General features: G+C 50.7%; 1 protein-coding gene across 2 annotated transcripts in view; it reads left to right on the forward strand.

The window, feature by feature from the left end:
* Window positions 1-7,357: 7,357 nt before the first annotated feature.
* CASZ1 (castor zinc finger 1) overlaps window positions 7,358-7,706 on the forward strand; it is a 148,293-nt gene continuing 147,944 nt past the window's right edge. For both annotated transcript variants that reach the window (XM_042831469.1, XM_042831475.1), the window contains exon 1: window positions 7,358-7,504. The gene's annotated coding sequence lies outside the window, so the exon portion shown is untranslated. The remainder of the gene's footprint in view (window positions 7,505-7,706) is intronic.

Here is a 7,706-nt window from a genome sequence, read left to right on the forward strand (position 1 = left end):
GTGGAAATGAGTAGCTTAGGCCAAAGTGGAGAGGAATTTTCCCATTCAGAATGGATTTTGGGCAGTTTTTGCAGTGCCTGGTGCAATGCGGCTTTGTTTTGAACGAGCAGGAGAGAAAGAGAGGGAAAAAAAGAGAAAGAGAAGGCAGTTAATTTGACTGAATAAAGAGAAAAGAATGCAAGCGCCACCGAGTTTGCTGTTTATGTGGACATTGTGTAATGCTGTGGAATCAGATGTGGCACGCTGGCTTTTGCACAGTAATGCCCAGGGAGGGCTGCAACCCTGCTGCGAGCAGCACTGAGTGGATTGGGAGGAGACTTCCTCATCTGCTCGGCTCTCACAGGGCATCCCCTTGGAGAGCAAATCTGTGGCACTCTGCACTTCCTAAAGCAGAGAAATTTGCCCTTGATCAGGAGTTGGGTTTCTGTTTTCACCCCACCTCAGGGGAAGGCCGGGGTGCCGGAGCACAGTGCCTGATGCATGGATGCCCTGGTGGGGGGAGCACAGTCTCAAAAGGCCCTGTGGGCTCATCCAGAGCTGAGCCGATCCTTTTGGTTGGGATGGAAGACCCCAGATGTTTGGTTTAGAGACAAAGGAGGGAAGGGGAGCTGCAGAGGTTGTGAGGCAGAGCAAAGCCCTTGGATTGCAGGTCTACGAGGTCCCACCAGGTCTGGATTGATTAGTATTCAGTATTTATAATATCTCCATAATGGTAAAACAAAAGAAAACAAGCCCAGAGAATGCATTTTTAATCATCAATCATTGCTCTTTGTTTGTTGTGAATGAGTGGAGAGGGGAAATAGTCTCCCATAATCACCTCCGCTCACATCTCCTGCCACACGGGCCTCGCTGGGTGTGCTGACAGGGAAATAAATAAACCAGCAGCAGATCTCCAAATAAATCCCAGAGAGCGACGTGGGTTAGCACACTGCACGGGGGTCTTCTTGGGAGGACCAAGTGGAGGGCAGCCACGGAGAGGCAGGAGGCAGAGACAAGCCTGGATGGAGCATTAAAGGCAGGAAAAACGGAGTGGAGGTACAGGGCTGAGTGGAGGAGGAGGAGAAGGAGCAACGGGGAAATAGTGAGCATAGAGCTTGTCGGGACACAGACTTCTCATTGGACATCGGGACGGAAGGCTTGAGAAGCCAACTCATCCAAAAGGATTTCAGCCTTTTCAGTATGTGAGGATCACGTCATTCTAGGATTTCCACGTGAGAAAATGCTTTTTTCAAGGACAGTGTTCACGCTAGAAAAAAACACTCAAAAGACTACAGTTTCTATTAGAAGCCCCCAAACCTGTATCTTACCAGGAGCAGCACTGTGCTGACCTTCTCCAATGGGATCCCCACCTTGATCTTGTGGCAGTTCTCACACTGCCTTTATTGCAGTCCCAAACGCCTGTTGGGAAGGAGGGAAACATTATAATTCTCCCTTAATAAGGGAGATAACAGGCTGCTGGGAGGTAAGGCCCAAATTCGGGAAGCAGGGCTGGCGACTCCACACCCACTCACCTGCATGTTCCCAGAGAGACGGGAGCCCCGGCGGGGCAGGCTGTAAGGGATCGACACGCTACATCTGAACCCTATTGAAAAATCATAAAAAGGTAATGACTTTGTCATTACTGGACATGGGTTTGTCTGTTGGCACGGGGGGAGGCAGGGAGGTTTTCTGCACTCAGGCCATAAATAACGTTTCCCATTATCCTCTGCAGTTCCCATGCATTCCTCGCCTCCGTTCCTCCCGGTGAACCCTGCATGACATCACGTTGGGCTGCCATGGGGAAAAGGAGAGGGCCAAGCGGGTCCTGTGGTGCCTGTGCTCCAGTGCCAATGGGAGCTAACATAGTGACCTGTTCTTGCCCAGGAAGTGTGGGGTGACCACATGGCAGCGAGGTTCAGCCCAGGACATGTATTGGAAGGGATCGGATTTCAGGCAAGCCCATAGATAAATGGAAGTTGGTCACAAAGCCTGGCGTTGAAGCACAAACCGGTTATTAAAAGGCCCAAATAAATGGTGGGAACTCTGTCTTGAAGCAAAATCAGGACACATCTGTGTTCAGTGGAAGGCATTCCAAATTGCACGCCTCGCTAGGTGGAGTTTGCTGGTGCGGAGGGGATGGGAGGGACGCAGAGAGCGGCTGGGATGTGGGGCCTGCCTGGAAACAGCAGCACTCAAACCAAAGGTGTGCTTTCAAGTCCGTGTCCTGAGATGTAAGATGCCTACAAGGGTATTTTTAAAACTGCGTTTATATAACTAGCTTGATATAATTAAGGGCTGATTTCAGCTCAAACAAAATAACTCCCTCTTGCACCCCAATTCAAGTCTCCACACTGAGAATTGCATCTGTTGGACTAAATTAGTTGGAAAATCAGGACAGCGTGGTGCTGTAAACAGACGTCGAGCTGCAGAGGATATTCCAGTTCTGTGTCCAGCTCTGCCACTGATTCACCGTGTCCCTAGGCAAACCTCTTAAGTTTTCCCATCTATAAAGTGTAATAAAACCTGTGTAGATGCCAGGTGATGTAGGGCTTAATTAATTAGTAAATTAATATAATGAACTCTAACTTGAAGGTCTGTATCAGCACAAATGAATTGTTAATATAAATTTTTATTATTTACTGCTATTTAGTTGATTATTTTCGAACACAGGCAGGCTATTACAAACATACAACTTCACACTTGAATTTCAGTTTTATTATTGTTGGTGCTTATTTATTATTGTTTTCTTCTACCTTTATTTATTGCCTTTAGTGGCCTCTCTTAGGACCGAGCCCCAGAGCAGTGCACGTTACCCAGGCACACAGAACAGTGGGAAATTTGGGGGCAGAACTGGCTTTAACTGCCAGATACAGCCTGCTAAGTGCCAGGAGTCCTGCCTGAACCTCTGCACAGATTTAAGGCAAATAAACCAGATAAGAATGGATTCTGAGCAAATTCTTATCTCCCCTAATTTATGCCAGCCAAAAATCAGTATCAGTCTGTGCACCTGCAGCGTGCCTCACGCACGTTTATTGTATGCTTGCATACTGATAGTCTTTATGTATATATTTCTGAACAAAAGTGAGACGTTTCAAAAGCAGGGCCTGATCCCCACCGGTACAAACACGTGTTGCCCCACTGCTGCCCGTGAAGCAATGCGGGACGTGGTGCGGGCTGCCCCGCTCCTTCCATCAGCTGCTGTGAAAAAACAGCACTTGACAAACAGTGGCCACATGACATTCTGTAACTGCTTGTGCCACTCTGACGATAAAAAAATGAAAGCAGATAATATTATGTTTGCCGTTGAAAAAATGCCTCCTCCTCCTTTGCAATTACTTTTCATTTTCCATTACGAAACAAACTGAATCCACAAGAGTTTTCTAGTACGTGTCAGGGTGATTTCTTCATTCTTGCAGCAAATCGTAAAGCAGGAGGAGAGGTTCTGAGAGACACCTGGGGTTGGTGAGGGTCCCTTGTGGCACTTGGTGGCTGTGGAGGTGTCTGTATGCAGCACAGACTGGCCTGGAGCACTTTGGTAGGTGAGACTTCGCCTCTTCCTCACCTCCCAGAGACTTGTGCTCCTTTGGGGAGTTAATGAGCAGCCCTCCATCCCCCCTCCAAATACCCCATCACAGCAGGGTGAGACGAGGACAGAATCAAAGCCTTCAGCATGAATTTCTGGGCTTTTATAATTTTAATCCTGGTCTTCTTGTGTTGTCTTAGCACTGTTTTTCTTGGGTGAGCAATTTTTTAAGGCTAAGGACGATTTTCTCAGGCTGCACATGCACAGCTGAACCAGATGGGTTGTGTCCTGGGCCCTGTCCTGCTGTCACTGCTCCCCAGCAGGGAGGTGCATGGTAGGTCCTTGCTGTGTGACCCTACACAGACTGCAGGCAACCACCCAGCATGGGCAGAAAAGCCCCCAGCCCCCCAGCGGTCCCCAATGAGGGAACCATTCCCAAAGCTGGGGTTGAGAGTGATGTTTCTGGATTTAGCTGCGAGTTTTGGACAGCTCACATAGAGGACAATCCAATAATGAGTTTGTATGTTACTATTTCTAATTACTGAATGATAAATAGCACGAAAGGTGTCCTACAGTTTCAGTCTATGGAAATTTATTTGAATGATGTATTATAATACCAATACCACCAATATGTTATAGGCAGTAAGTCTGCAGTGAGCAGGATGTCCTCTCCACAAGGGGAGCAGCTGATGGTGGAGCTGCATGCTATGGGAACTAACTGGGAGTACGTGGAACCTGCTGGGAGATGGAGAGGCATGAGGAGTAGGGGCTGCCAATGGTCTCATGCAGCCAACATGTCTGGTAAATGTCCAGGCAAACAGAAAGTAGCGAAGGTAGGACCCATAGCTGTGTGAGGTCTCGATGGTAATAGGAAGTCTGGTAAAGAAAACCAGAAGGGAAATGGAATGATGGTGATGTCCATGATTCCTTTGGGAATTTTCCCACTGTTGAGTTGTATACTGAAAAAAGTATGGAGCAAAAATGAGAGATGTGGTTGGAACTGAACAGGTCTTCAATCCCAATGGGACTGAACTGGTCTGGGGCAGGTCAGACGCTGGGCAATGTGCAAGGATCCTCCCCTGGACAGGAGCAGAGCAGCGCTGAGCTGCCCGCTGCCAGGCACACCTCGCTCTGCTTACGCTCCCTGTTGGGTTTGACGGTGCTTCTAAACCGTAGCGTGGGTTTGGTCAGAAAGAAAGTTGCATTTTAGTGGGCATCAGAATGAAATCAGTGCATTCAGAAGTGGGAAAAGGCTCTTGAGATTGCGTCACCAATGGCCATCTGGCTCCTTCCTTAGTCTTTCTGTATTTCAGACCCACTTTTATGATAGATGCAGATGCCAGCGCTTATGGTTTGGGGGCAGTATTGACACAAGAACACAAAAGACTTCTCAGGGTGGTGCCTTATTACAACACTAAATTAGCTGGAGAGAGATTACTGCACCACTTAAAAGGAACTCCTGCAATGGTTAAATCTATACAACATTTTCATCCTCTGTTCAACGCGGAAGTAAAATTGCTTTGGGTTGATGACAGGAAGATGCTGCATAAATAGTTAAGTATGCATCATTTGCAATTTGCTAAATTATTTTATTTCTATCTAGACCAGGCTGTGCAAGGTGTCATTACCTCATGCTCTATCTGATGGAGGAGCCTTTACTGGGAAGGAGTAGCATGGCAGGCACCAGCCTTGGGCTGAGCGAGGCTCTGTGTGGGCGAACTTCAGCAAGCAGGGACAGAAAGGTCAGAAGGCAGCAGCGAGCGCTGCGACAGGGCTCTGCAAGCAGCACAGGGAGCTGTGGGGCAGGCAGGGCTGGGGGCTGCCTGGGGGGCAGCGGGCGGTGCAAAGAGCTCTGCTAAGCACACATCACCATGCTGTGCCCCAAGGAGGGCAGCGCCGTGGGGCTCTGCAGCGTCCCAGCAGGGGGATGGCTGCCGTGCTCAGCACCTCAGACGAGAGAAATGCAAAAAAGCAAAGAAGAGAAAATAATAACAAGTAAATGCAATTTAAAATAACGATTCAGACTTAATTAAAGGGCCCTCTTCTCCCAACCCTTCATTCTTCAGGGATGCCTCATAAGGAGAAGAATCCATAGCTTGGGACCTGCTCTTTCATACTTTTGCACCAGGAGCTGGGTCACTGACATTCAGCAGCGCATGGGCTGTACCCCAGCAGTGTCTCTCCAGCATACAGATTCAACAGGTTTGGGCTGTGTAACGTCAGGATTTTATAAATACTCGCCGCAGTTCCTGTAACTATCTCACACAGTCCTATTTACTTCAATTATCCCCTTTCTATCCCCATTTTCCTGCTTTCTTACTGTGAGCAGATACAACTAAGTAAGTGCAGAATGACGAATACCAAACAATATGCAGATAAACAAGAGCCTGGATTCTGCAGATGCAGACAGGTGAAACGCTCCGAGTATTTGCACAGCCCTGTGTCTGTCCTGTCAGCGCAGCCAGGTGAGGCTCCCCATCCTTACAGGACCTCAGTACTGAGCTGAATGGATGCGTGTTGCTGAACATCCCTGCTTAAAATCCATGAGTCTGCCCCACCTCAGCTGCTTGGCTGCGGGATTTTCTCCAAAGCTGTTGAGCTGTTGAGAACCCATTCCTTTGGAAGGTTCCTGCTCAGCTTCGGGGAGCACAGGGCCGCGTGGCCGAGCTCCTTGCATAAACATGGCTGCTGGAAACATGTCATTCCAGAGCTGTGGATCAAAGCAGAGCTCCAAATATTGGAGGACTCACAATAAAAGCTCAGGAGCTGGCAGCAGTCCTGCAAACACTCACGTCGATGAGTCACTTTTACTCACATGAGTAGTCACAGCGAAATCAGAGGAATTAGCCTATTATTATTAATTATTGTTATTATTTACGTGTGTGGCAATAGCACGTAGGAGCCGCCATTGCAGAGCTGGGCCCCAGTTGTGCAAGGTGCCAGTAAATCCAGCACAAAAGCCAGGTTTCTGCCCCAAAGTGTGAGCAGCAGGCTGGAAACAACAGGTGGAGAGCCCCTGCTAGGGGCTGTGTGTGTGTGGCTGAGTGTGGGTCAGTGTGTGTGAGTGTGTGCCACCACAGGGCTCCCAGGAGGTGGCTGCAGGGGCTGTGGGCAGCACTCACCCTCCAACAGCCCCAAGTGGGGCACTGCACCCTGCAGAGGGACCCACGGGTGGGTGCTTTGGCAGAGCTGAGGCTGCAGATTGTGCCGAAGTAACTACAGCCTAAGTGGTTGAAAGACAGGGCTGAGAAAGTGGGTAGAGCTGAAAAGCAATGGTTTTTCAGCACAGTGCTGGGATCCAGGTGAATGCCGGTGGGGAGAGGAAACCCCTCTGGTTCCAACCTGCAGCGCTGGCCACTTGGCTGCAGCCCGGCCCAGCCTTGCATACAGATGCAGCACAGCGTGGTTTGTTCTGGATTTGAGGTAACACCCAAACCGAGTGTCAGCAAAAGAAAACAAAACAAAACAAAGTTTGGAAGTTTGTAAGATAGAAACTGAGCGTTGCGCTCGCTGACATCAGCCGGGAACACAAAAATGGATGAGCCCCGGCGCTCTCGGTGGGGTTCGCCGTTGGGAACCGCGGTGAGGGGAGCTCCCCGGGCCGGGAACCCCGCCGGGGGACGCGGGCCTCGGTGCGGGCGCGGAGCCGCGGAGCCGCGCTGTCCCCGCCGGGCAGGGCGATCCGCTCCGGGTTTTGCGGGCGCTCCGCCGTGCCCGGCCGCCCTCCGCCCGGGGAGCGAGTCCGCTCCGCGCCGCCTGGCCGCCCCCGTCCCTCCCCGGCCGGGCCGGGGCGGGCGGCGGCGGCTCCAGGCCGGGTTTTGCGCGCCGCCCGCCCTCCTGTTAGAAATAGGAAAATTCAATAATCAAAGCAAAGGGGAGCGCGAGGAGGAAAAATCCGGGATCAGGGCAAGTTTGATGGCGCATGCGCGCTGCAGCCTCCATCCCAAACACACACACATTTCCCCCGACTTGGAAAGTCACCCAAAGCAGCCCCAAGTGCAGGTAAGCCCGGCCGCGGCCGGCCCGCCGCCTCCAGCAGCCCCGGCTCGGCCCGCGGGCTCGGCAGGTGGGCACCGGGCAGCGCAGCCCGGGGGAGCGCACGGCACCGGCGCGAGTTTTTTTTTCGGGGTTTTTTTTTGGTTGTTGTTGGTTTTTTGTTTTTTTTTTTTTTAATGACTGTATTTTATTCGCGGGCACCGGGCAA

The sequence above is a fragment of the Centrocercus urophasianus genome, unplaced genomic scaffold (assembly GCF_019232065.1).
Source record: "Centrocercus urophasianus isolate 14NV4802_14NV808 unplaced genomic scaffold, USGS_Curo_1.0 seq_36, whole genome shotgun sequence".
Lineage (NCBI taxonomy): Eukaryota > Metazoa > Chordata > Aves > Galliformes > Phasianidae > Centrocercus > Centrocercus urophasianus.